The sequence below is a fragment of the Melozone crissalis genome, unplaced genomic scaffold, assembly GCF_028551555.1.
Source record: "Melozone crissalis strain CALT ecotype California unplaced genomic scaffold, PUWL_Pcris_2 ptg000068l_1, whole genome shotgun sequence".
NCBI lineage: Eukaryota > Metazoa > Chordata > Aves > Passeriformes > Passerellidae > Melozone > Melozone crissalis.
In genome coordinates this window covers 5,451,360-5,478,676 of record NW_026535846.1, presented here as the reverse complement: position 1 = coordinate 5,478,676, position 27,317 = coordinate 5,451,360, and the positions used below count along the sequence as shown (strand labels likewise).

Genomic DNA, 27,317 nt, shown 5'->3' with positions numbered 1-27,317 from the left:
TCCAGTTGTGAACTCTTTGGATGAGCGAGCACTGTATAAACAAGACTCAAACAGCATCCGGGGGGAAGGGCTTTGCCAAGGTTGAGCCATGGGGTGGTTTGGGTCAGAGGGGACCTTGAAGCTCATCCAGTTCCACCCCTGCCATGGGCAGGGACAACTTCCATGTCCCAGGCTGCTCCAAGTGCCATCCTTGAAAATTTTCAGAGATCCAGGGGCAGCCACAGCTTCCCTGGGCACCCTGTGCCAGGGCCTGCCCACCCTCACAAGGAAGAGTTTCCACCTAATATTTAACCTGAATTTCCTCTCTTCCAGTTTGAACCCATTGCTCTTTGTCCTGTCACTCCAGTTCCTGATGGAACAGCCGTGGAATAGAGTTTTGCTCTGTTTGTGGCTCCAGGAGGATTTGAGATCCCTCCATCCTTTGGTATTTGGGTTTTTGGGTCTCCCCCCACCCCAGCCCAGCTCCAGAGCTGTCAAGGCTCAGATGAATCACCCCTGAGATGTTTGGGATTTCTGGCATCACTAGCATTGGGCAATCATCCAAATCTGCCAGGCACTGATAGGAATGAATGGGAAGCTCACGTGGTTCCATATGGAAAGCAGGGCAGGGAGAGTTTTCAGATGACGCTGAGGAGACAGACCAGCCTCCATTTGCCCTTTATCCTCCTCCTCTTTTCCCAAATCCATGCTATCTCACTATCCTGTAGGCTGGGGAGGGGACAAACCCCTTACAAAACACTACATATGAATTCCACACAGCATTTCAGGCTGTTCAAATGCTCACATAATTCCAGATTTTTCCTTCCCATCCTTGCCTGGTGCCCATTTGGAGAGGCCAATTGCTGATCCTGTTTGGAATCCTCACCCAGCAGCTTCTGCCCCCATCCCTCCAGGGAAAAAAGTCTGACAAAGAGCATTTATAAGGTTTATGACTTTAATTAAACTTGGAGAACGAGACCTTCCAGAAAACTTCACTGGCACTTTTAAAGAGCCATGTCACTGAGCCCTGACCCCATTATTGTTTTTCCTTTCTTCTGGGAAAAAAAAAAAAAAGGAAAATTTGGTCTGTTTTACTCCTCAAGTGACAAAAGGGCACATGACATGTTATACTTGACCAAATTTTAGTTTGTAAAACCAAAAAATAGGCATAAAAGTTAACTGCAAAATAATTAGAGTTAGGGAGGAAGATGAAGAGCAGGGAAATTTCAGTCTTCCTAAAAATCTCCTTTAGGATAAAAAGAAAGTCTCATGCAAGATTTGAGCAATTTGCTACAGGATAAATCTGATTGCCTAAGAGTTGAGGATATTCCTGAAACAATAATCCAGAGCTGGGAAAGGGGCTCAGCATGGAGAAAAGGAGGCTCAGGGGGCACCTTTGGGCTCTGCTCCCAGGGAACAGGGACAGGAGGAGAGGGAATGGCCTCAGGCTGGCCAGGGCAGGCTCAGAGTGGATGTTAAGGACAATTTCTTCATGGAAATGAAGACCAGGGCAGAGGTGGAGTCCCCATCACTGGAAGGATGTAAAAACCCCCAGGGATGTGGCCCTTGGGGACGTACGTGGGTGATGGTGGCCTTGGCAGTGCTGGACTGCATCATTTCAGAGGGGTTTTCCTGCTGAAATGATCCTGTGATTCCCTGATTTAAGAGCCTGGGGTCAGAGCTCCTCCTGTCTGTGCTGCCTCATGGTGTTGGGTATTTCTGGCTTGTGTTTTGTTCCTGCCTCTGCAGACCCACTTCTTTTGGAGCAGCCCCATAGCTGAGCTCCTGGGGCCTTTACTTTTTTGGGAAAACATGGTTCTGGTCCCTGTTTTTGGCCAAAATGGCAACTTCTTCCTAATCACCTTCTCATTTGAGAGGGAGCACCTGGATTTGCTGATAATCTGTGATTATTCCATGCTAATCTTGCCATTGTAGAGCATGGCTCTGCTTGACACTCAGCAGATGAGTTCATTATTTTCCTTTATATCATCTGCCCTCCAGGCCAGACTTCTCAACAGCTTTTGGTCCATCTCTGTTACCTTCAGTGTTCAGCATGGATTAGTTCTCTGTGCTCTCCTTGCCTGTTGTAGGTAAGATTGTTCAACATCCCCAAACCCCATCATTTTCTGTTCCTTGGGTGGCAGTTTTACCAGATCAATCAGCACTGCCTGGTTGTTTTGCAGGCTGTGGGGTGTGTGGTGCCCTTTGGAGTAGGCTAAATCCCAGGATAAGGCTTGCCACAAAAGCTCAGGGTTACAGGCAAACAGGAGAAAATCACTGGAACCTCCCAGTGCTGCCAGTGCTGGAATATAACAAAAAAAAATATTTCAAAATGCTGCACTGAACTACTTAGTTCTGAGCCAGGATCCCAAAATAACCACCTTTCAGTTGGTAAAATAAATTATCAAAGTCTTTCAGATCCAAATGTAATGCTTGGGCAAATTAATCCATTGTTGTATTGTTATAGTGCTCTAATCATATTTTTATATATCCCAGGAGCTGGAACTAAGAAGCATTTTGCTGTCAGTGCAAACACAATAATAAGAATAGTCTTAACAAAGTGACGTGCACTTAGTTGACTTTCTGAAATACATTTCAGCAGAAATTACAGATGCTTTTTTACTTTTCATTATCATTAAGGTCCAAATAACTTCCTTGTATTGAAACCCAGGTTTACTTTATCTGCTTTAATAATTATATTGAGGCTCATTATGGACACCTTGTTTGTAATTCTGGCTTTTCTCATTGAATTCTGAATGTGTTATTACAAAAGTATGTACTTTAACAGATGGAGTTATATTATGGCAACGTTTAGTTCCAGTTGATCTTTTCTAAAGAGCATGCTGAGTGATCTCGGGCTAAATACAACCAAGGCAGCATCTAGCTGGATTTTTATTTTATTTTTTTTCCCCCTAATAGCATTTTCCAGGCTGCTTGGGGGATAGCAGAAACCAAGAAATGCCACTGGATTGAGCAGGGCAGCTGGGAAAGGTGGGATGATGAGGATGTGGTGATGGGGAAGAGGTGTGGAAGCTGCATCAAAGGCAGGGGAGAGTTCTCCAAGAAAATATCATAGTTGGTGTCAAGGTTGTCTCATTTGCCAGTGGGATATTGCTTTAATGGTGTTCTTTTTTCCTCTCCAGTTTACATAATGAGATCAAGCTAATTAAACCATGTCTAGCTCTGGGAAAAGATCAAAATGTGAGCTTTTTTTATTGCACTTTATTAAAACCTTCACCCTGTAATGGAAGATTATAGGAAGTACTTTGCTACCAGTGCATCTTCCTCATCCCTGAAAAAATGCAGCTCCTCTTTTTTACCAAAAGTTCCTTGGTTTTCATTGGTTTTTTCTCCAAGTTGATCATGTTTTGGGAGCTCCCAGAAGGTGCACACTGATGGGGTTGGGTAGATTAGGTATGAAGGTAATAATGAGTAGGTGCAGGGAGGTGTTTCATGCCAGCAACAGTGAAACCTCCTGAAAAGGGTCTTTTTCTGTAGAGTTGTGGAGGAGTTGCTTAGCCCAGTTTGTTCAACATGTGTCCATGTTCACAGGGGTTCTTGGATTGGGGAAGAGATGAGGATCTGACTCCATGTTTCAGAAGGCTGATTTATTATTTTATGATATATATTACATTAAAACTATACTAAAAGAATAGAAGAAAAGGATCTCATCAGAAGGCTAGCTAAGACTAGAAAGAAATGATAACAAAGGTTTGTGTCTTGGACAGAGAGTCTTAGCCACCTGACTGTGATTGGCCATTAATTAGAAACAACCACATGAGACCAATCACAGATGCACCTGTTGCATTCCACAGCAGCAGATAACCATTGTTTGCATTTTGTTCCTGAGGCCTCCCAGCTTCTCAGGAGAAAAAATCCTAAGGAAAGGATTTTCCATAAAGGAGGTCTGCGACACAACACATTCCTTGTCCCACACAGCTGGCTGGGAGGAATCAAGGGCCTCCCTGGGCTTGAGAATGATTTTCTTTACAGCCTCCTTACATTTGAATGTGTGTTTTTCCCATCCAGTTTTGCATTCCTAAAAAAAAATAAAAAATAAAGACTCAAAACCAAACCAAAACAACAACAAAAAAAGAACAAAAAGGAATGCAGGGGAATGAAGAGATGGTGATTTCTGTTGAGGTTAAATGCAAACAGGGCCTCACTTGGGGGTGGTGGTGACTGGGTGCTCTCCCTGCTGGGCCAGGGGTGCTGTGGGGTGCCCACAGGCGTGGCTGGTGTCTCACAGAGTCCTGACAGAGTGCCCACAGTGGTGTCTGTGTCTCACAGAGCCCTGGGGTGACCCAGTGGTGGCTGTGTCTCACAGAGCCCTGGGTGCCCATAATGGTGGCTGTGTCTCCCAGAGGCCTGGGGTGCCCACAGTGATGGCTGGTATCTCACAGAGCCCTGGGGTGACCCCAGGGATGGCTGGTGTCTCATAGAGGCCTGAGGTGCCCACAGGGGTGGCTGTGTCTCACAGAACCCTGGGGTGCCTGCAGTGATGGCTGGTGTCTCACAGAGCCCTGACAGGGTTCCCACAGGGGTGGCTGGTGTCTCACAGAGCTCTGGGTGCCCATAATGGTGGCTGCTGTCTCACAGAGCCCTTACAGAGTGCCCACAGTGGTGGCTGTCTCACAGAGCCCTGGTTGCTGCTGGCTCTCCCCTCTCCAGGGTCTCAGATGGGTCCCCCTGGTGCCAGTGCCTGTGGGGGGGGTGTTGGTGGCACTGCTGTCACCTCCCAGGTCTGCATTACAGGAGCTTTCCGGGCTGGTATTAAGGTAGGGAGCTCTTGCCAACATGAATATATGACTGTATTAGATCATCATAATTATATTTCAAGCTGGAATGATTTCAGAGGACTGGGAGGCAGCAAGGCTCTCCCAGGCCTTCTCCCCTTGCAGGGGAGCTGAGGTTCAGGTGCTGCTTTCCCCTCCATCTCATCTCAGGTGGGCTGGGATGGAAGTTTCTCATGGCTGGGCTGAGTTGCAGAGTGCCTCTGAGGTCCCACTGAAATCCCAATTTCTCCATTTGGAGCCTTGATGGTGACTTGGAAAGAAAGGTAGGGAAAAGGAAGGGAAGCTTTTGTTTGGGGTGTGTTGGGTTATCCCCACCTGGCAGGGTGGCACTGTGGCTGTGCTCTGCCAGCTCTGGGCTCTTCCTCACCCTGCCAGGTTCCCCAGAGCCTGGCAGGGACTGGGATGTGCAGGGGGACCAGGACATGTGTCCTGTAGGATTTCTCTGCGTTGGTAACTGCGCTGTCTCCTGGTGAATAATTGATAAATAAAGTGTGGAAGCAGAGCTGGATCCACAGGGTCAGCACCAGCCTCTCCTTGCCTTGATGGGCTTTTAGATGAGGCCCTGCAGAATAACTGATGGTGGGTTGGTTTTTTTTTTTTAAATCTGTGCAAGATCTTAAAATATATTAGGGTTAATGCAATCAGTGCAATTGGGAAGCGCTGCTGTGACGGACAGATGGCCAAAAGCACTTGGAAGCACAAGTGGGTTTGCACCAGAAGGAGAGCTGGGATCTGGCTGATGGATGCCCCTGGTGATGCAGGAGGAGGGAGCACCCTGAGCTCCCACCCTGCTGAGATGCTGCTGCTTTGCTCCACCTCAGGGTCCCAGTCCTGCTCTCCTCCCACTGCAATAAATCCCAGCCCATCCATGGAAGCAGCATTTGAGCTCCCAAGTAAATTTTTTTTCTTTTAAAGAAAGCAATCCTTGTCATAATTCAAGATATGTGTGTGCTTTCTTTTCCTGTTCAACTCAAGCAGCCACTGAACACACTTAATAATGTTTTTTGCAGTATTTCGGCGGTATGAATGTACATGGAAATTACAGCAAAGGCATCATTTTTTTAACAGCTGTGTTTAGTTGAATAACAGATTTAGAAAGTGCAGACTTTAATTAATCTGTGTTTTCTGCTGGGATTTCAGCACCATCTGATTTACTTTTCATGGCTGAAAAGTGTAATTGTAGTTTTTCCCTTTAGCTGCGAGTTTATCCTCCCAAGAAATCAATTTGGTTTTTCTTTTTCTTTAAGCAATCTCAATATCAAACTGATGATACCTGGGATGCAATACAGGTAATGCCCTGGCTCGGGCTGCTGTGGAGTTGAGAAGAAATATCTGTCAAAAGGTTTGCCTGGAAATGCTGTTTTTCCTCTTCCCTATCACAGCAAGCATCCAAATCCTGTACTCTGGGGCTGGAGGGCAGATGGGTGACTGGAAGGTCAGGACTGGTGTTGCTGCAGAAACCTCTGAGCACAAAGGATTTTTGTTATCTTTGATTCAGTTTTGTTAGTTGGAATTATGGTAGGGAGAGACTCTCTGTGTGCTTGCTCCTCATTGTAAAACATGTTTGTGTGAGATTGTTGCTGTAACTCTGCAGATGTTCCTCAAAAAATTCACTCCTGGAGGTGCTGGGGGATGCCTGGGGATCACAAATAGTGGTGGAAGCAGAGGCAGGGACTGCGATGTTAAATTGCATTTCTCATGCACTGTTGATCACTCATTGCTCTGTATCTGCCAGGATCAGTTGTAAGTGTTGTGAACATGCAGAGCTTCTGTGGCTTTGGGATTTTCCTTTAAAATCAGCCTGTTGTGGCCATGTGTCCTTGCCCCACCTCTGCCTTTGCCCTGGAACAAAGCTCCCTAGGCTGAGAGGAGAATTCCATGCCTGGGTGGTTGGAGTTGCTCGGTCAGGCTGCTCCTGTCAGTGTCTGCTGGCTCTGGGGAACCCACAGGGGAATGAGTGAGTGTCCTTGTCGTCCAAACCTTGTGTGAACCAGCCTGGCAGGGTGGGCAGGCCCTGGCACAGGTTCCCAGAGCAGCTGTGGCTGCCCTGGATCCCTGGCAGTGCCCAAGGCCAGGCTGGACACTGGGACACCCTGGGACAGTGGGAGGTGTCCCTGCCATGGCAGGGGTGGCACTGGATGAGACCCTCTGTGAGTAGTGGTGTGCTCCCAGCAGTGCTTGTCATGAGCTGGGTTGGTTAGAAGGAAGGTTTTACAAAATAAGGGCATTACTTTGCATTCTTGGAGAAGTCTGTGTAATTTCAGTTACTGTCAGATGTCCCTTCCCCCCTATTTCTATTTTCTGAGGTTTCTGTGGGGTGTGGTGTCTTACAATGGCAGAAGGGAAGCAGCACCTTTGGAGTCTGAGTGGAATCTTAGCATGGCTGCTAATCTGAATGAGAAAAAAAAATCTTGATGGGCTTTAAAACTTATTTTAATTAAGGTTTTTCCTTTCATCTTGCCAAAGCCCTGAATGAGCTCCTTCATTCTCCCACAAATACACACAGTCCCTGCTGGTGCAGGCACTCACGGAGAGCTGCAGCTGAAGGGTCAGATCCAGACTGGGAAACACCCTGTGCCCAAAATGAACTAAAGCAGGGTTTGGGCAAAGTTAAAAAAGGCCAAACTACCCAAACTGCCTGCCAGGGATCCTCCAGTGGGGTCCTGTGCTTCCCAGTTTTATTGAACAACAGGGAACTGGGAGAGCTGCTGTTACCAGCCTGTGGAGCTGTGGATTTGACAGGCCGGGTATTTAGCTTTGTAGAGATTTGTCTACACATTTGTGCCTTTTTGTGGTGCTCCACAACCTTGGGTGGTTTTTGCTCCACAACCTTGGGTGGTTTTGCTCGACAACCTTGGGTGGTTTTTGTTCCACACCCTTGCGTGGTTTTTGCTCCACAACCTTGGAAGATTTTGATCCACAGCTTTGGGTGGTTTTGCTCCACAACCTTGGAAGGTTTTGGTCCAGTGATTTTGCTCCCTGGGTTTCCCCTGGAGGTTTGGGAGATGCTTGGTGGGAGGTGGACACAGCAGGGTCCTGAACCCAGATCTCTGTGCCTGGCAGATGATGCTGTGACCTGCTCTGGATGTTGGGGTTTCTGAGACATTCCTGGTGTGATTTCTGCTGAAACCAGCATGTTCTGACACAACATTTTGCCATCAATGAATTGGTGGACAAACTCAACAGGGATTTTTTTCTAATATGTCCACTCTGCAGCTCTCATGCTGTGCCAGCTTTTGGCTGGGGGGCATCATGTTGGTGAGGGGAGAAGCATTTGCCCTGGAGAGGCATTTGGGACCTGTTGTCCCATCCTCCATGGGGTGACCCATCCTCCATGGGGTCACCCATCCTCCATGGTGTGTCCCATCCTCCGTGGGGTCACCCATCCTCCATGGTGTGTCCCATTCTCCATGGGGTGTCCCATCCTCCACGGGGTGTCCCATCCTCTTTGGTGTGTCCCATCCTCCATGGGGTGTCCATGGTGTGTCCCATCCTCCATGGGGTGTCCCATCCTCCGTGGGGTGACCCATCCTCCATGGAGTGTCCCAATCTCCATGGGGTGACCTGGGGCACAGCCAATCCCGGGCGCATCTCTGGAGCGGCTGTTCCTCGGGTGTCCCATCCTCCATGGGGTGTCTCAATCTCCATGGGGTGACCCAGTCTCCATGGGGTGACCCGTCCTTTGTGGGGTGTCCCATCCTCTATGGTGTGTTCCATCCTCTGTAGTGTGACCCATCCTCCATGGGGCACCCATCCTCCATGGTGTGTCCCATCCTCCATGGGGTGACCCGGGGCCCAGCTGATCCCAGGCGCATCCCTGGAGCGGCTGTTCTGTGGGTGCCCCGCTCGCTGCAGTTTGCCCCAGGCACGGTGCCAGCCCGAGGGAAGGAAGGCTGAGGAGCAATCAGCAATGAAAGGAGCCACCTGCACGCGGCGGGGAGCCGCTGCCGGGGCTGGGCGAGCGGTGCCAGCGCTCAGCGCTCATGCCAAGCCTTGCTGTGCAGCCCCGCTCCCCGGGGAGGCAGCGGAGGGGGCTGCTCCCTGCCGGCCTCCCCGGGGCTTGGGGAGGGATATGAGCTGGGATCGGGGCTGTGGGGATGTGCCAGGACACGGCTCCGTCAGGGCGAGAAGCGAGGGGGTGTGGAGAGCGATGGGGTTGGGCTGGAGCATCTTTGATGCTGCGGTACAGGAGGGGGACAGCTGAGCTGAGCCGGTCAGAATGTGAAATTCCCACTGCTTTGGCTGTGTGAACCACAGGCTGCACCACCAGCAAATAGCCTGGGAGGGAAATACGGCCTTTTAAAGAGCATTTGTATCCTCTGCTGGTTGGTAAGAATGGCCCAGGCAGGTGGAGGTATGTAGAGGGGTGGTGTGATGTACAGATGCTGCTGTCACCACACTGCTCCCCATTCCCACTTTGATAGATAGGGTTTGTTTGGAGAGGGAGAGTTTGAGATGTGTGTGGCCACGTAATCACTTGGGTTTTATGTGAGGGAAGGCACATGAAAATCACCTCCAGCCCCACACTGCCCCATGCCTGCCACCTGCAGAAGGATCTAGCTCAATATATCCAATTTTTGGTCTCCTATTAGGATAGGCCTCGATATCCTCTGCTGGTTGGTAAGAATGGCCCAGGCAGAGGGGTGGCCTGACGTGCAGATGCTGCTGTCACCACACTGGTCCCCCAGCCTGGAGCTGGCAGTGCCCCATTCCCACTTTGACAGGTAGCATTTGTTTTGGAGAGGGAGAGCTTAAGATGTGCATGTGGCTATGCAATCACTTGGGTTTTATGTTGAAGGAAGGCACATGAAAATCACCACCCCCCTTCAGCCCCACACTGCCCCATGCCTGCCACCTGCAGAAGGATCTAGCCCAATATATCCAATTTTTGGTCTCCTATTAGGATAGGCCTTGATAAGGTCTCTTTCAAACAGCCAGGGAAATTCACTCCCAGCATTTTCCGAGGGCTGCAGTTGTGGATTCAGAGCAGTCCCTGCCCTCTCCCTGCTGTGCTGCTTGCAAGGCGAGGGGAAGCCGGTCTCCAAAGTGCTGCGAGAGGAAACTCACTCTTGCGAAGCTGGGCCAAAAATGAACGGTTTTTATAGCATACAAATGTTACCTACAGCTATTTATACACCCTCCTCAAAGGCTATTTATACCCTTCCCTGCTTTTGTGCTGCTGGCTGGAGAATATCCTTACATTCAGTGTTTTCGGCGGCGTGGGATGTTCTTCAGCCGTCGCCCGACTGCAAGGACCGTCTGTTTCCAACATCATTCCTGGAAGAAGAGGGCAATCCATGGGCTGCAGCCAGTGCCACGGCTCTGAGAGCAGGGCTGGCATCCTGGCTGCCAGCCTGACCAAGGGGAGAAGGGGATGAAATGATCCTAGCAGTGTTAATGAAAGCCATGAGTTCATTCAGAAGGGGGTGGCTCCTTGCCTCGAAGGTCAGGAGTAAGTTTTCCCCCCCTTTCCCACACTGAGGGTCAGGAGTAAGTTTCCCCCCCCTTTCCCACACTGAGGGTCAGGAGTAAGTTTTCCCCCCCTTCCCCACATCATGCAGTCGATCAGGAGCAGTGTGAGGTTATTTTATTGTTTCCAGGAGCGCCGGACCCAGGCTCCCTGCGGGAGGTCGCATGCTTGGCTTGCTGCATCATTGATCCAGCCTGCCAGAGAAATTCTTTATTCCTCTTAAATGTGGACTTGCACTTAGAAAGCAAACAATCCTTTAACGTTTCTGAGGCTGAAAGCAGAAAAACTAGTGGCTTTTGTCATCGGGGATGCTGTCTTTTTTGATCGCTCTGGGAATCCAAGGGAATGTGCTACCCAACAAAGCAATTTTGTTTAAAAAAAAAAGGGAAAAGGGAAGGGATTGCAGCTTCCTGTGCTCTAGATAATTGGGGCTGTCTCCTCTGCATCTATACAGCACTCTGGTTTGGAAGCTGAATGGTTTTTAGGTTTCCCTGACTCACACCATGAAGTTTCCAGTTCAGTCAGTACCAGCCAGCCCTGGTGTGCTGAGTTTGGCAGCCACCCCTTCTTTCAGTGGTGGATATTTGCTTATGACAGATAAACAAAAATATCTTCATTATCTTTGGAAAAATGCTGTGTCCTGTTGAAACATCATCGCTGTGTCCAAGATTGGTTTTGTTTTTAGAAATGCTGATGGAATGGCTTTTTGTGGGAGGCTTTTCCCAGAGGAGTCCCCAGGAGCAGAACCTGCTTTGCCTTGGTCTGCTGCATTTGAATTTTGCCTTCCTGCAGCTGAGGTTGCCTCTGTCACTACCACTTATTCACGAGATGTTCTGGTGGTCCTGTGTGGGTTAGCGCTGTGCCCTGTGCTGTGGTGCAGAGGGAGAGGTGCTCCTGAGCTTTTCCAGCACTGGTGGGGCCAGGACAGCAGTGATGCCACTTTTCAAATAGCAGGAAATTGGGCAGCAATGCTTCCTTTCAGTTGGTGCTTGGCTTTTCTTATCTCAAGCCAAACTTTTCCAAGGTTGCCTGCAAGTTCTGTGTGCCTCTGGGTGCTGTTGATGGGGAGCTGCATGTGCAGTGTTTGTAAATCCTCCTCCTCCTCCTCTCCATTCCCCTCACCACTTCTGTTGTCCCTTTCTCCACCATGATGACAAAGAGGCGACTTCCTGTCATTATTTTGTGCAGAAAGAACCTTCCAACTCCTCCTGAACCTGCGAATGGATTTCTCAACCTCCAGCTATCCGAGGTGTAAATGAGATGGGAGCGGGGGCTTTGCACAAATCCCACCTTCTCGCCAGCACCCTGCACCCTGCCTGCTTCATTTGACATTTTTCTCTCCTAATAGGGATTGTTTTTTCCAGAAATCCCCCCAAATTTGTTAATTGCCAGCACTGCCAGGCTGGCATTGAGAGGTGCTGGTGCTGTGCAGCTCCAGGGGCAGGGACCCCCAAATCCTGAACAATTGTGATGTACTGTGCAGCTTGGGCAAAGTGCATTTGTTGCCTTGGAAACAAATAGCAGCAGTGAACAACTCAATGAAATTTATGGAATCAACTTCAATAAATCTTGATGATAAACGTGCAAAAACATACCCAGTTTGATGAAGACCTCCAGTATGCAGATGTGAAGGGTGGCAGTAAGTTACAGAAGTGCTTCAGCGCTGATTTTGGGCTGCCACGGTCATGTTCCTATAAAATGGGATTTTTTTGTTGCTTCTGAGGAAGCTGTCTGCTGCTTTTCATAGATATGGCATTTAATTTTAATTTCCAGGGTATCTTTTAGTTTAATTGGCATGCTGGATGATTACAGTGGGTTGTTTTGTCTTTTGCAAAGCCTGATTCATATCGAACTCGGGATAAAAATAAAATTGAAAGCGGTGGCAATCCGAGGGAGCACAGAGGGCCACGTCGCCCGCCTCCAGGAAGGGTGCAAAATTTCACAAATTAATTAAAGCAGTTATGTAGGACATCTCCCTAATTCCTTGCATCAGCCTGTGAGTGTTACAGGTCAGGGATTTTGTAGTTACAGCCAAGCTCTCTGGCAGGTTTCTCTCTCGCGTGGAAAGGTCTCTCTATTTACCTGTGCATAGGAACAGGGTAGGTTTATTGTATCTCAGCCAGTGATATTTTCTGAAATTGATATTTTTCCTTCCTGGTTTGACCTGTGGATCGATGAGGGTTCAGGAATATCAGTGGGCTTGTCTGGAGATGATGCTGTAAACCTTTAACACAGCCCTTAATGCAACAAGATGTTTCCCCATTAGTTCCCTCGCCTCTTCTCCTTACAGGGCCTTATTTTCACGATTTTCTGCCAGGTCAGGAAGCACTGGGAATATTTATTTCTTCCTTCTGTGGTGTGCTGGACCCCAGTTTTGCCCTTCAGCAGCTGAAGGGGCTGCATGGGGCCACAACCTCCCTCTGTCCCCTGTGCTGCAGCCACCTTGTCCTGCTGGGCTGGCGCCCAAACCCAAGCCCAGGGACAGGGATGTCAGAGAGTGCCAGCATGGCTTGGTTCAAAGGGACCTTAAAGCCCATGCAGTTCCACCCTGCCATGGGCAGGAACACCTTCCACCATCCCAGGCTGCTCCCAGCCCTGTCCAGCCTGGCCTTGGGCACTGCCAGGGATCCAGGGCCAGCCACAGCCGCTCTGTGGAATTGTTATGGGATATTGGGCAGGAATTGTTCCCTGTGCCAGGGCCTGCCCACCCTCCCAGCCAGGAATTCCCAATTCCCAATATCCCATCCATCCCTACCCCCTGGCAGTGGGAACCATTCCCTGTGTCCTGTCCCTCCATCCCCATGTCCCAAGTCCCTCTCCAGCTCTCCTGGAGCCCCTTTAGGCACTGGAAGGTGTTATAGGGACATTTTCACCTTTAAGGAGTTGCCTCCCTGTATCTTAAGCCAATTTCTCTGCAGAATCCTCTTTTTTCCCACCCTGCCCAGTGGGTGCTTTGGATTTGATGGATTTTGGAGCTCTGGTCATCTCTTAACCTTGGCCCTCCCTTTTTCTTCTCTTACACCATCTTTCCTTACTCCTGGAATGAGATTGTTCCAGAATGTAAAGACTTCATGTTAGTGCTGTCCTTGGACTATTGTGAGTGACAAAACCCCAGCCAGGATCCTGCTCCTGCCCTGGCACCTGAATTGCTGCTGTTGTTTCAGAGGCACCACTTTAATTTGTTCCTTGGATCTGCCCAGATTCCCAGGCAAGCCCTCACGTTGCTCAGTACCTTCCAGCCCACAAAGTCTGTGCTCCCCCATGTCAGCCCTAATATTTTGGATGGATTAGGAAAATCCCTGTGGATGTTGAGGATCACACCTGTAAATCACCCCAGGTCTGGTAGCAGAGCTTGGGATGTGACTCTGCCGAGCTCATAGCAATGGATTTTAATTTATTTAATGCTGGCTGTATTCCTCACCTTGGCTGGGATCAAATCTGACTTTCCCTTAGATTTCCTCAGGTGTGGAGGGCTGGAAACCCGAAGGGCTTCTCCAGCAACCCCAGGCACGTGGGATGGTGGCTGAGCTCTGCTCTGATGTTTACAGACCACCAGAGCTCTTCCCATTAACATACAACTGTATAAGACAGCTTGAACTCCATTAGGAGCTAAATTTAGTGACTCACTAACTCCTTTTTGATATGTTTTTATAATTTCATTGTATTATGACACTTGGTTTTAAATTTGCATGAGTAAATGAGCCTCTTACTAAGTCAGGTAAAAAGATTTTTCACTTATCTACCATGAAATAAGACATTAAAAAAATAGTGAGTAGAGAAAGCAACGTATCCTTGACATATTTAGTTTACATTTTTTCCAACTGTGCTGACTGAACGTTTCTAACCATTAATGATCCAATAAAGCTGTTTGTACCGCTTTAACAGGCTAAATAATTTCACATTAGGAATACATTTTGTAATTAATTTAGTATTTTGTGGGGGAACCCTATTTTTGGAAAATACAAATTTACATTTAATTGCACTCACAATCTGACTTGGAAGAGGCAGCGAGTGAAAACTGGCCTTTTATGGTTCACCTCCAAACAGGAAAGTCCATGGAAGCAGTTAACAGTAGTGAGCAACTTATATTGGGATTTCCATGACTTGTTCAATGAATTCCTGCAGGGTTCCTTAAAAACACCCCCTGGGCAGGGAAGCTCCTGCAGCTGGTGAAAGATGAGACCTCACACCTTCGCCCCTGGGGTTCCACCAGCTTGTGCTTCACTAGCATGGATTTATGGGTTGGTTTTTATTTCTGAACTTTCATTCAGGATAACCTTGGCAAGACGTGAACAACTTTGGGATTTGCACCTCAAAAGTATTTTCCTCCTCATTTCCTACTGGAGAAGAGGCCACCCAAGGCCCTGCTGCCAGTGGGATCTGGGGGATGTGTGTGGGGAGCATCCCTTTGCTTTGTTCAGGTGATGAGCAGCGAGGAGATGGCACTGGTGATCCTTTGGTCCTGACCTGGGCTGTGGTGATGATCTCATGGGGAGGTGAAAGTTCCTCTGTTAATTATCCAGATTTTTGACTCTCTCCATCTCTCTGGACATCACCAGCTTTTAATTTTTTTTGTGTGTTACGATATTTTTTCTTCTCTTTCCCTTCGTTTCATTAACAGTGACAGATGCTTTTAATTAAAAAGAAACGGCAAAATAAAATCCCGAGTAAAACAAAAAGAGAATATTCTAATTTGGCGTGACATTATGAGGCAGGATGGCTCCTGGCATCCAAGGTATGGAAAAGGTCATCTTCCACAGCTCCAGCCTTTTGCAACAGTGGAATTAAGTTCAAACTCAGGCTGGTTTTGAAGTCTTAAGTCTCTCCAGGGATTCCTTTCATAACATCTTCGAACTGGATAACACTACAGTAAATGAAATACACTGCACTGGATTAAAGGGTTATTTCCCCTGTGTATCGAGCTGACACAGAATCCCAACCCTCAGGTTGCCTCCAAGTTGTCTCTATCTGCTGATCCCCTCCCTGCTTTACATAACAGCTCGTGGAGTTTTTGCAGGGAAAGTTTTGCCGTTATTTATTCAGCTTCGGCGCTCGCGCGGAGCGATTTTATGCAGCCAGGAGCTGAAATAAAGCAGCTAAATGGGAAGGAATTTAATGGGCATCAAAACGTGAGGGAAGCAATGCAGGGAAGAGCAGAGCTGCCTCTCCAGCTCTGTAATTTGTGCTGAAACACAAACTGTGGCTGTGCCTGCGCTGCCACTCGCAGCGCCCGCAGTGACAGCGGGGCTGGGAAACGCTGCTGTGCTCTGAGCTGGCTGCTCCAGCAGCCACAATTTGTTAGGGGTCGTTTGCAGTGTGTTCTCTTGTAGAACAAATGTTCCTTTTGACTTTGAACTCGGTGCCTGGTGCAGACTTTGCTGAGGGACGGGCACCCAAACTGCGGCAATCTGCTGAGCTCCAGAGCCCAGGGAGAACCAGCCCTGTGAAACCTGGGAGCATTGGATCCTCCAGATCTGTTGTGCCATCCCATGGGCAGTGCCCTGGGCCAGGCTGGTCCCCTTGAGGCTGGGGAAGGTGGTATCTCCAATTTGGCATGGCAAAGCACAGTGGACATGTATTGAACCTGCTCTGGAACTGCACAAATGGTCATGGTCCTTTGTTTCCCCCACCAGAACACTGATTAAAGACTGTCCAAATTCATGAAACATGAAATCTCCAACAACATTTTGACAAGGAAAAGGGAGAGAACTGTGACCGTGTTCACAGGAGTCTCAGGTTGAGGGAAGAGACAAGGATCTGACTCCATGTTTCAGAAGGCTGATTTATTATTTTATTCTATATATTACATTAAAACTATACTAAAAGAATAGAAGAAAGGATTTCATCAGAAGGCTGGCTAAGAATAGAATAGAAAGGAATAATAACAAAAGCTTGTGACTGGGACAGAGAGTCCGAGCCAGCTGACTGTGATTGGCCATTAATTAAAAACAACCAACATGAGACCAATCACAGATGCACCTGTTGCATTCCACAGCAGCAGATAACCATTGTTTACATTTTGTTCCTGAGCCTTCTCAGGAGGAAAAATCTTAAAGAAAAGATTTTTCATAAAAGATGTCTACGACGGAGAACTGTTTCTTCTCCATCCCTGGCTCCTCCCATTTTATTTTATCCAAGGCTGGCTGCTTCAGATGGAAAGCAGGAGCTGTGTTATGGAGTGTTTATTTAAGATAAAATGGATTCTCCATATGCTTGATCCATTTGGGCGTGGCAGGAACAGGGCCCTGTGCTCTGTGTGTCCCTGTGTACCTCTGGATCCTGTTCCCTGGTGAATCTCCTCTCCCACACCATGGTTTTCTCTGGATGTGCTTATGGGTGCCTCTGGAATAACCACAGCTCCTCTCCACCAACCCCAAACCCCTCTCCTAAGAGCTGGAGTATCCATGGAGCTGCTGCTCTCCACAAGGATGGGGAGATGCCCCTGATAATTCTGACATGCTTTGTCCCCAGAACTTTTGGGATGAGGGCCCTGTGGAAGGTGCTCAGCAGGATTTGTCCCTGCTGAAGTGACCCCACAGGCATCAGGTTCCTCTGTTTCCAAATGTTATTCCCATATAAACACATGCATTAAAAACCTGTGGGAAACAATACTTTGGGGATTCTGCTGTCCACAAGTAATTAAAATCCATGACATTTTCAGACTTCCTTCTCACTGAACAATCTGGGAGCAGAAGCAGGAGCAGGGAATTGCATCTGCTGGGTGGCTGGAGGTGCCCTCATGCTCCCACAGCCTCCAAGGTGGTCACTGTCTTTCCAGGAGGTCTCAAATCTCCCTGGAAAAGCTGGGACATATTGAAAATATGCTCCTAGCTTTTAGCACTTCCTCCAGATTATTTCTTCAAGTATTTAAAAATATATTTTATAGCACTAAAATAAATGTTAATGAGTCTGCATGGCTTGGGGCTAACAATAGTATTTCTATTTCCATCCAGCAGCCTGGCAGGGCATTTGGCTATGGAAGAGCTGGATGTGGAGACCTGGCTGTTTCTTTCTGACTCGGTCCTTGATGTCTTGAACAGTTTTATTCTCTTGTGCTTTACTTTCCCTGTTTTGCTAAATAGCAATGAAAAAGCTTCCTTGCTTTGTTCAGGCACCTGGGATTTATCAAAGGCCTCTGGGCAAGTGTTAAATGCTGAGCTGGGTATAAAAAGCGTTATTTAGTGTTATGTTTATACCTCTTCAATGTTAGCGTGTATTTTTATATACTCCTTGCGGTGACCTTTGTGTTTTTCCAACCAAGCAGACAATCTCCTTCACTTGGGGGGTTGATTTTTTCCACTGCCTGCCGTGGCATCTTCCAAGTGATTTTGTAAATATGCTTTTTTTGGGGTGTTTTCAGTGTTTGGGCTGGGACTCGTGGTGCTGGAGGTGCCAGTTGCACACAGAGGATGGGAGAGTTGCCACGAGGAAAATAACAGCGTGGAAGTCCATTGCTCTGATTCCTCACCTCCCTTGTTTTCCTCAGCTACAATCAGAGGATATTTTAGGGGTCCCAGCTGCCATGTTTGATGGGCAGTATTTGGGGTACCCCAGGCCCTGAGGAGGCTGCAGAGGAGAGGGTGTGGGCAGAGGTGTGGGAGTGGATGGGATGGCAGGAATTCAAGGCTGGCACGGTGTCAGAGGCAGCGAGCCCTGCTCGGAGCAGCTGCGTTCCCCAGGACTGCAGGAAGCCAAATGGTTTGTTTGTCTGTTTACATGGGTGTGTGGGGCTGTGTAGGGGAAAACCACTTAGCAGAAATTCTGCTATTAAAGCAGATGGTGGGAGATTAATCTGGTTTTTAGGGGGGTACTTGCTGCTACGATGACCACGTTATTAATTCCTTCCCGTGCTAGGAGTCCTTCCATCCTTGCAGGGGATGGGGGGATTGTGTTTCCTGAAGCTCTCTCTCAGCTCCTTCCTCCCTTCCTCACAAGCTGATGTGGTATTTTGGGAAGCAGAGGAGCGTTTTGTCAGGGTTGTTGTTGCAGTTTCTCTGCCCGTGCTCCCTCCATGCTGTCCTCTGCTCCAGCCCTTTCCAGTGCTCCTGTGGCAGTTCCAGCTGCCTCCTGGCCCTCCTGCAGACCCCTCTGCTGCTGCTCAAATGCTGGTTGTTAGCCTAGATTTCCTTTTTTCCCTTCCATTTTAGAAATTGCTCTTTTTTCCCCCCTGCCGTATCACTGACAGCCGCGTTCTCCTTGACAGTTGTGATATTTGTATGTGTGCATAAAAACAGTAGGAAGCATTTATGTAGGTGTCACTAATTTAATTTAATATAATCTGATCTGGATGTATAGGGGAGGACTGCTCTGTGCTGAAAATGCTTCTCTTTATTTTACAGTCTCCATCGTCATCAAATACAACTCCTGTCATTCTCCTCTTCCATTCACCTACCCAAAGACCAAATCTGGAAATAGTAACCAAAAGAGAAGCCCACGTCACACACAGAGCAGGGAAAGGTTGAAATAATTGAAGGGTAAGTGATTTTTTTTTCTTTCACTCTTATTCTGTGTGTAAAGCTACAATAGGAAGTGCAAGACTGTGTAAAGAAGCCGTTAGGCACACACACAGCTGCTCTGTGTGCAAAGTGGAAAAAAATGCCTGAAATGCTGCTTTGCTGATCAGAGCAAGGTGAGGGGCAGTTTGGGGTGCTGGTGCTGGTTCTGCTCCTGCCTGGGGGGAGCAGAGGCTCTGCTCAGGCTGGCATGGCTGTGGCTGGTCTGAAGGAGCCCCCAGCCGGGATATCGGAGTCTCCCGCTGCTCGAGAGCTCTTGTGTCATTTCCTTCTCTCTTCCCCACTTCAAGCCCCTCTCAGCTGGGGTGGGGAGCTGTGTGCTCCTGTGGGGCAGGATGTTTTGCCTTGCTGCCGCTCCCTGCAGCCCCTGAGTTCCTGGAGAGCGAGCTGGCGGTGCCTGTGCTGGGATTTTCCAAAGGGAAGCGTTGATGGGGGCTGCAGGAGGCACAGACTGGCTGGCAGAGCCAGGAGGCCTCTCCTGGAAATGTTTGCCTCCAGGCTTTCCTTTTGCTGCGAGGGTGGGGGTGAGATAGGAGGAGATAGAAAATCAGCTTTGGTGCAATCCAGAACCCTGGCTGAAGCATTAGTGAGCTCGTTTTCCCACCCCATTCCCAGCTCTGTGCTTGCATATATTGGATTTCCACACATGTTCTCATGTAGATGGACAAGATCCACCTTCACTTACATTTGAGAACTTCTCTTTAAACATCTGGGTCTTCTGGTTTATTGCTGTTGTAAGTTTGTTGGTTTTATTTTTATTTTTTTTTACCCCTGCAATGTTTGTTCATGCAAAATTCATATCTAGGAAGGGCATCTTAAATCCCTGCTTCTGAGTCAAAAAGGGAAAGTATGGAAGTGAAAAGAGAGATTGTATCGTTTAAGAAATATGATTCATGAATTAATCCTCGTCTGCTCCACCATCTGTGGCGTGTGTTTCAACACAGAAATCCTGGGTTGTATCTCTTTAAAAAGCTTTCTTCTTGCTGATTGCCTGAGTTTGCTGCAGCTCTAAGGGGGAATTTACTTCTTTTTGGGGAGAGAGTGGTGGGATTTACTCACAGCCTGGGTGGGTGCCCCCACCTGTGTCCAGGCTGGAGGTCAGCTGGACCTGCCAGAGCTCTGTTTTGGGAGGTGCCAGCTCTCTGTGGAATGCCATGAGCCTGGTGTGCAGGCAAAGCTTGTGCATGGCTGTTTTTGCTGTGGAATTGTGGCTGGATCTCTGGAACAAGAGATGGGCAGCGATGGCAGGAGGTGCAGGAACCTGTTAAAATCCTACTGAAAACAAGTGACTCTTTCTGAAATGGACTGGAGCTGCAGAAAATAAAGCACTGGGGTGGTGAGGTGGTTGTCATCCTCTGTTCTTGGTGATGTTTTTGTGATTTCTTTGTAGATAAAGAGAGAGGGGAGGTTTCCCATTTTAGTTCCCAAAAAGAAGCTGCCCTGCTTTGTGCTTCCATGAGAAATGGGTGATGAGGGACACTGGGAGTTTTGGGGGTGACCTTTTTCTGATTTCACTCTTTTAATTGTTTCCCAGATTTTTGCAGGGAACAACTTTCCTTTTTAAACATATTCCTCAGGTTCCTCTTCCTGAAGCAGGTCAGACCCAGGATGGCTGAGCCCTTTTCATCCTTCCTGGACAGAGTCCCTGAGCAGGATCATTTCAATCCTGCATCCACCATCAGGGCCTTTCCTGGACTGCTCCTTTTCCTGGCTGTGGGATTTGCCCCATCCCTTTTCTCTCATGTACAGATAAAAGCTGCAGTGTTTTTCCCTGCTGTTCTGGAGGGGGATCTGAGCTGCTGGAGGGGGTGGATGTTGGGTGGCCTCAGCCCTTGGTTTGGTGATGCTCCCCCATGGCCACAGCCCCTCCTGTGCCAGTGCCACTGGTGTGAGCACAGCCCTGGTGGTGCTGGTGGATGGAGGTGATGCAGAGCTGAGTCCCTCAGTGAAATACTGGGGGTTTATTGCCTGCCATCCATCCTGTTTTCACGCCTCTCTGCCTCCCTGACTCTCTGCCAGCCTTGCCTTGCAGTTCCTGTTTGCTCTGGAGACTCCCACTGGACAAGGCTGGAGCAAAGCCCTGATGCTTCCCACTGCCTTAGGAGCTTCTTTTCTCTTTCCTAAAGCCAGGGTGGGAAAGGAAAATCCCTTTTTTCAGGAGCAGCAATAAAGTGTTAAAAGGAAGGAGGGTGTGGAGGATGCTCTGTCCATGAGCTGAGCCCATCAAGGCTCTTCCATGGTCCCTAAAAAATGTTTTCCCATTCCTCCATTATCACCAATCCCTTCCTGTCCACTCACCAGGGAACCCTTGGATGTGCAGGTGCTTTGTGACACAAAAAGTCAACTCCACAAGCACCCAGAATCCCAACACTACCATAAATAGCTGTGTCTGGAGGGAAAAGGGTCAGCAGTGCTTCAGCAAATGTTCAACCCAGATTGGAATTAGGAATTAGGCTGAAATACAGGGGCTGAAGGGCTGGGGCTGGGCCAGGGCAGGGTTAGGTTGGGTATCAGGGAAAGGTTCTGTCCCCAGATGGTGCTGGCACTGCCCAGGCTCCCCAGGGAATGGTGCCAAGGCTGCCAGAGCTGCAGGAGGGTTGGGATAGCCCTGCAAGGGACAGGATGGGATTGTGTCCTTGCAGGACTTGGATTCAATCCTGTTAGTCCCTTCCAGCCCAGGATTTCCCATGTTTCTATGGCACACCCCTGCATGGAAAATGCTGCTGTGAACACAGGCCAGATGGGTTCATGGCCCTGTCCATCTCACCCACACAGACACACCTGGGCATTCACACATTTTGCCAGTAACTTGCTCATTCCTTGTGTGCCTTTACAGTATTTCACCATTTTGTGTATTTCTTAATTGCCTCAATCATTTTTGTTTGGTGAGAGTTTCTAAACTTGTTTCCCATCCTTTACCTGCCCCATGCTAGTCTGGAAGCAGAGATGCTTTCCTGGGGGCTCTCCTGCAAACCTCAGGTGTGTGCTGGTCCCTCCTGTGCCAGCTGATGCTGGTAATCACTTTTCCAAAGTTTCCATAAAATAAGGGTTATGGGCTTTGTGCCTGGAGAATATCCTGTGTTTACCAGTGTTGGCATTTTTGGAATTCTTTGAGCTCCCCACAGAAGCTTTGCTGCTAAAAAAACCCCCACCAAACCAACAAGAGGTAAAACTAATTCTATCAGAAATGGGAAACAGAAGCAGTGCAGGCAGATTCCATTTGCCACAAGTTTTACTTTTTGTTTTAAACTTTTATTAAAACCAGCAGCTTTTATTTAAAGTTTTAAAAAAATAAAAGTATTTATGCCCACCTTTATTTCCACCTCAGTGTGAGGCTGTAAATGAGGGGTCTGGTGGATCCCCCCAACTTCTCTGATCACAAAGTGTCCCCTGGCAGGGTGACAGTGCTGGTGGCAGAGGACATGTGACTTTCCTCCAAGGTTTCTTGTGGCCAAAGAAAGGAGGAGCATTGCTTCCCCATCAATTCTTTAGGACCCCAGTGAAACAGCTGCTTGTTTCTCCTAAACAATTCTGCCAAGACGGAAATTGGCTGCTGCCTGCACGGACTTTCTGGATGGGGAAAATGAAGCAGTAATAGCTGGAAAAATAATATGGGCTATGAGATAATAGATGCCTGAGGGATAAAATTAAGCAGTATTTTACAACGAAGGAAGAGGTTTTGGCAATAAATAGTTTGCCTTTGACTTCCTTTTGTTTGCCAGAGGACTGATGTTTGGAAGAGGTTGTCCTGGGCTCTGTTTTCCAAGCAGATGTAGGAAAATAGTGAAGGTATGGAGGATTTTCAGTCCCTCCCAGGAGGCTGGTGCCAGGCTGGGGTGCAGCTCACCCTGCCAGCACTGGTGGATGTGACAGGGCTGTGACACTGGAGCTGCTGTGGGGAATCCCACCCTTGCAAGGTTTACCAAACAAAATGGGAACAGGATTGGGTTTAAATGCCATGGGGAGCCCTGAAAGCCCAGGGAGGGGTGGTGGCATGTTCAGCACCCCAGCAGGATCCCAGTGGAGGTGATTCCCACTCTCCCTGGGTGCTGTGCTATGCAGAGCACCCTTCCCAGCAATGCTCTGACGGTGGGGTTTGGGTTTATTCTGCCATCTCTCCGTGATGTGCCTGATGTGCTCTCCTCAGCTCCTGGCTGAGGAGCTCATTTGGAAATGCTCTTTTCTCCATTTCAGGGGCCTCCTCAGGGTACCAGGCCCAGGGAATGAGTCTAGGTGGGCTGGGACAATGCCATGGTTACCTCCTGGTGCCAGTGGGAACATCCTGGGGAAATCCTGGATTCTCTCTGCTCCAGGGGCACCATCGTGGGCAGGGCTTGTTCCTCCTCCCTTTGCATGGAATGAAAGTTCAAACAGAGCTGCAGCCCCCAGTCCCACCTGCCCAGGGATGGATTTGGGTGCAGCAGGTCTGAGATAGGTGATCTTTAGCCCAGCCCAGCTGCTGAGAGCTTCTGATTTTCACAGGAAATCCCTGCCAGTGGGGGGATTTCCTCAGAGTGGATGGGTGTCAGGAGAGCTCAGAGTCCTGGCTGTGCCCAGGAGCTGAGGGGCACTTGGGAATGCTCAGCACCCCTGCAAACGAGGCCAGACTCTCTCGTGCATCCAGAATGGAGTCATTAAGTCTCTGTGCATTGAGGCTCTGGTTTTATTCATGGAGTGTAATGTGATTCATTTGCCCTTTTGCTCTCGTGTTGAGAAGGCCATCATCTCGTATGCATCGCTGGCTGCAGGCACAGCTCTGCTCAGTTATTATTTTTAGGGTTTTTGGCTGGGAGGGAACAGATATTTTCATCATGTGCAGAGCTGAGTGGCCACAGATCTGCTGCTCTCCCAGCCCTGGTGGGGAGCATTTAACTGAGCTCAGCTCTGCTTCTCCAAAGCTCCTGCTGAGGATCCTTCCTCCTGCTCCAGCCCCTGGTGCCAGGGCAGCATCCTTGGGTGTCCTGGTCACACCCTGTCCCCAACAGCTCCTTCCAGAGAGAGGTTAAGCTGTTTACTGGGTTAAGTTGTTTACTGGGTTAAGCTTTTTACTGGTTTAAGTTGTTTACTGGGGAACCCAAACCTCAGAATTATGGATGTGGCACAGGATCCTGTGGTAGATGTAGGATGGGACCTTGCTCTGCCTGATGAACTGATAGAAAATGGGTGAAGGACACTTCAGTGGGTGCTCACTGCTGCAGGTGTCTTAGTGCAGCCAGAGAGGGAAATTATTCCTCCTTGGGATTAAAAGAAGAAAGACACCAAGCAGGGCTAGAGCAAAGGATATAAAAGGATGAACAAAATGCAGTTTTTTCAAGATGTTAGTATGGGAAGCATCAATTAAGCCACTAATTCCTAAAGAATATTAATGAGTAAATCAGTTGGAGTCACTGTCTCTCATTGTGGGACAGGCCCAGAGTGTTTCAACTCTGCGTGTTGGATCTGCACCTGCAGAACAAGTCAGAAATTCCCTCCCAGCCCTGCCTGTGGTGTCCAGTCCTCTTTAATCACAGAGCCCTGAACTCTGTCCTGCTGGCACATTCCAAGTGGTCACTCTGCATGGCCCAGTGACCATCTCCAGGTCCTCAGGTGACCCTCAGGGTTTCTGATGCTGCAGGGTCACAGCACGTGTGACAATCAGTGAGATTTTGGAAGCAAAGGGCGGTGGGAGGCGAGTTAACCCCGTGTGTTTTATTTCTTTTTTACCTTGTCCTCTTCTTCTTTGTTTTTTTATCTCCCCCCATACACTTCAGAGCCCAAATCCATGCTGGGAAGGGCCCACACAAAGCAACATCTGAGGCACAGGCGAGGGGCAAGGCGTGAGCGTTGTGCTTAAATTGATGATTTTCTTACACTTTGTGGATGGGGAGGCATAAAAGATGGTCAGGTGTGCATAAAGATAAGGGGATAGCATTTTCAGAAGAGCCAGGAGCATTTTGGGAAGGGGAGGTTTTTAGCCTCCAACAATTTGGGAAGACAAAAGAGGTGGAAGCAGGGAGGTAACAACGCCGACCTTCTCCGCTCTTTGTTTGCAAGAAATGCACAAATCGCTGCTGATATTGCTGAGTGCTTTCCTGCTGCTCTGTGGCTTGATTTGGAGCTGCAACCCTTCCAAGCTTGGTTCCTGACTTCCAAAAAAAAAAACCCCAAAAAAACCAGAAACCCAAACAAAACAACCAAACAAATCCTGGCTGATGGAATCGTAATCGTTCCCTCCATGGTGACAGCTGGGAGGACCAGGACACCAACACCCTCACCTTGCACCAAGCTTAGATCCTGGCTGGATTTGGTAAAGATTAATGCATTTTGGAGAGTTCTAGAAAGGTCAGAAACAGAGAAGAAGCTCTAATAGCAGTGCAGCAACCAGCTGGCTGCGTTGGGTTTCATTTCAGCGCCACAGTAACACCAGGAGCCCTGGTGTCAGTACCGTGCCCACTGCATGCCAGTGCCCCCCTCCTTTTGTCAGGAGACAAGCCCATAGGAAGGTATTTTCTTGCTGAAGAATTTCTCTGAGGCAGTAATGGGCTTTTTGGAGGGTTTGGTGCTCGTACCCAGAGATGTAAGGTGGGTGATTTACAAGGCACTGTGCAAATGCCAAATTGTTAGGCAGAACTGCTGCTGATTTAGAAGGCAGTTAAAGCTCTGAATGTGCCAAGTGCCAGTAGAGTGTTTCTACAGATGGAATAACTGGAAATATTGGAGAGATTCCAAAGGTTTAATCAAATTCAACCAGGTTTTTTTCCCCTTTTTCTTTTTTTTTTTCTTTTTTTTTTTTTTTTTTTTGATTTTTTTTTTTAAACTGCAGAATTCTCTGAGGAGTGCGGGTTGCAATAGTAGATTATTCCACTGCCTTTAGTACCGTGGGGGAGATTTTTACAGATGAATATAAAGCAAACACACAAGACTTTGAAGCAAATACATCAGTGAGTCTATAAACAAGGGCTGGAGCAGCAATGCCCTGAAATGCTGGACCAGAGTAGGGAACATCTCAGATTTCCTGGCAGGAGCTTTCTTGGAAGCAGAATGATGGGTTTGCAGTCCCTCAGCACAAAGGGAAGTGGCAGCCACAGTGTCCCTGGTCCAGTTCTGCTGGAGCCAGGCAGGTTTTGGTGGCATTCTGGGCATCCTCTCCGTGCTCACAGTGCAGTGCTGGGACATGCATATGTTTCTGCACAGATGCCCACCTTCCTCTAGTCTTGTTGACAGCCTTTCCAAGGCTTCTTATTTAGCCAGACCATATGTGCTTGGGCATGGAGATAGTGGGATGTGGAAAGAGCAGCACATTATCCTTGGGCTGCAAACACCATCAGGAGCAGTTCCCAGCAAACTCTGCTGGTGCAGAGATCCAGAGCTGCTGATCCTGCATTGCAGGGCACACGGAGCCATCAGGGGCAGTTCCTCCCCTCATTTGTCAAAACCAAGGTCCAGAAAGCCATTTCCCTTTGTTCTAGCCCCAAACCAGCTCTCACTGTCCACTCCTTGAATATTCCTCCACAGCATTGATAGAGATGATGGGGGAGAGGGGAATGGTGTCTCCAGGTGAAGCTTGGCTGCTGAGAACCAAGCTGGGGAAGGGGTTGGAGATTTTTCTATGTTTTCCCTTGTTACAGAAAATGAGGAGCCCATCGCATTTCTGGCAGGAGGGTTTTGTTTGGGGTGAGGTGGCTGTGAGGAGTGGCTGTCCCAGGAGCACTGCTGGCACAGCAATGGAGCTTTTGCTGGGTGGGGGCTTTTTTCAGCAGAATTTTTGGGTTTTGCAGACAGCCTGATTGCATCCATTAGCTGTCATTTATTTATTCTTGTAAAGGGAGAAGTTTCCTGCTTTTCCTGGAGTGTTTGGTATTGATCCTCCCTGGAGTTGGGGACTGTCCCTTGGAGGTCCTGCCATACCCAGCACAGACCCCGTGTGGCTCTGAGCTGTGTTTCCCATGGAATAAATGGCTCCAAAGCCTTTAGCCTCAGTGCCACAGTCTGCTGCTCCTGCTTTCCTGCCCCCACCTCCAGCCTGCCATTGATCCAGCCTGCTCCCTGTTTGCTGCAGCCTGGGCTGCCTCTGCTGCTGCTGCGCACAAATTGCCTCAAAATTGAATTGGTTAAAACCATTTCATAAACATCCCCTCCCCTTCCTGATCCTGGCCACTGTGCCAGCCAGAGCTGGAGCTTTCATGTGATTTTACCTGGCCAAAGGGTGGGGCAAGATTCCTGATTTTATGGGTGTGTTTGTGTAGGGTTTTTTTAAAAATCGGTGTAAAAATTCAATCTGATGTGGTTATAGCAATCAGGTCCCTGAGGAAGCTGTTGTCTGTCTATGGATCTGTGTCCTCAGTGGTGTGTCCTGCCCAAAGGATGTCCTGCTGTGCCTCAGCTCCTCTTGGCTTTGCAGGGATTGGGATTCTCTCTGTGCCATGTGCCACCAGCCCCTCTGAGATGAGAGCTCTGCCATGCTCTGCCATGCTGGGCAGTGCTCTGGCAGCTTTGAGGCACCAGGATCATTGTTTTCGTGCTGATCTGGCCACAGGCAGTGGGGAGATGTGGAATTGTGATGTTTTGGAGGTGTTTACC

General features: G+C 48.6%; 1 protein-coding gene across 1 annotated transcript in view; it reads left to right on the top strand.

The window, feature by feature from the left end:
• The window catches only part of NEXMIF (neurite extension and migration factor), a 173,936-nt gene that overhangs the window by 99,284 nt on the left and 47,335 nt on the right, over nucleotides 1–27,317 (top strand). Inside the window, exon 2 of the mRNA XM_054289939.1 lies at nucleotides 18,585–18,719. The gene's annotated coding sequence lies outside the window, so the exon portion shown is untranslated. The remainder of the gene's footprint in view (nucleotides 1–18,584; nucleotides 18,720–27,317) is intronic.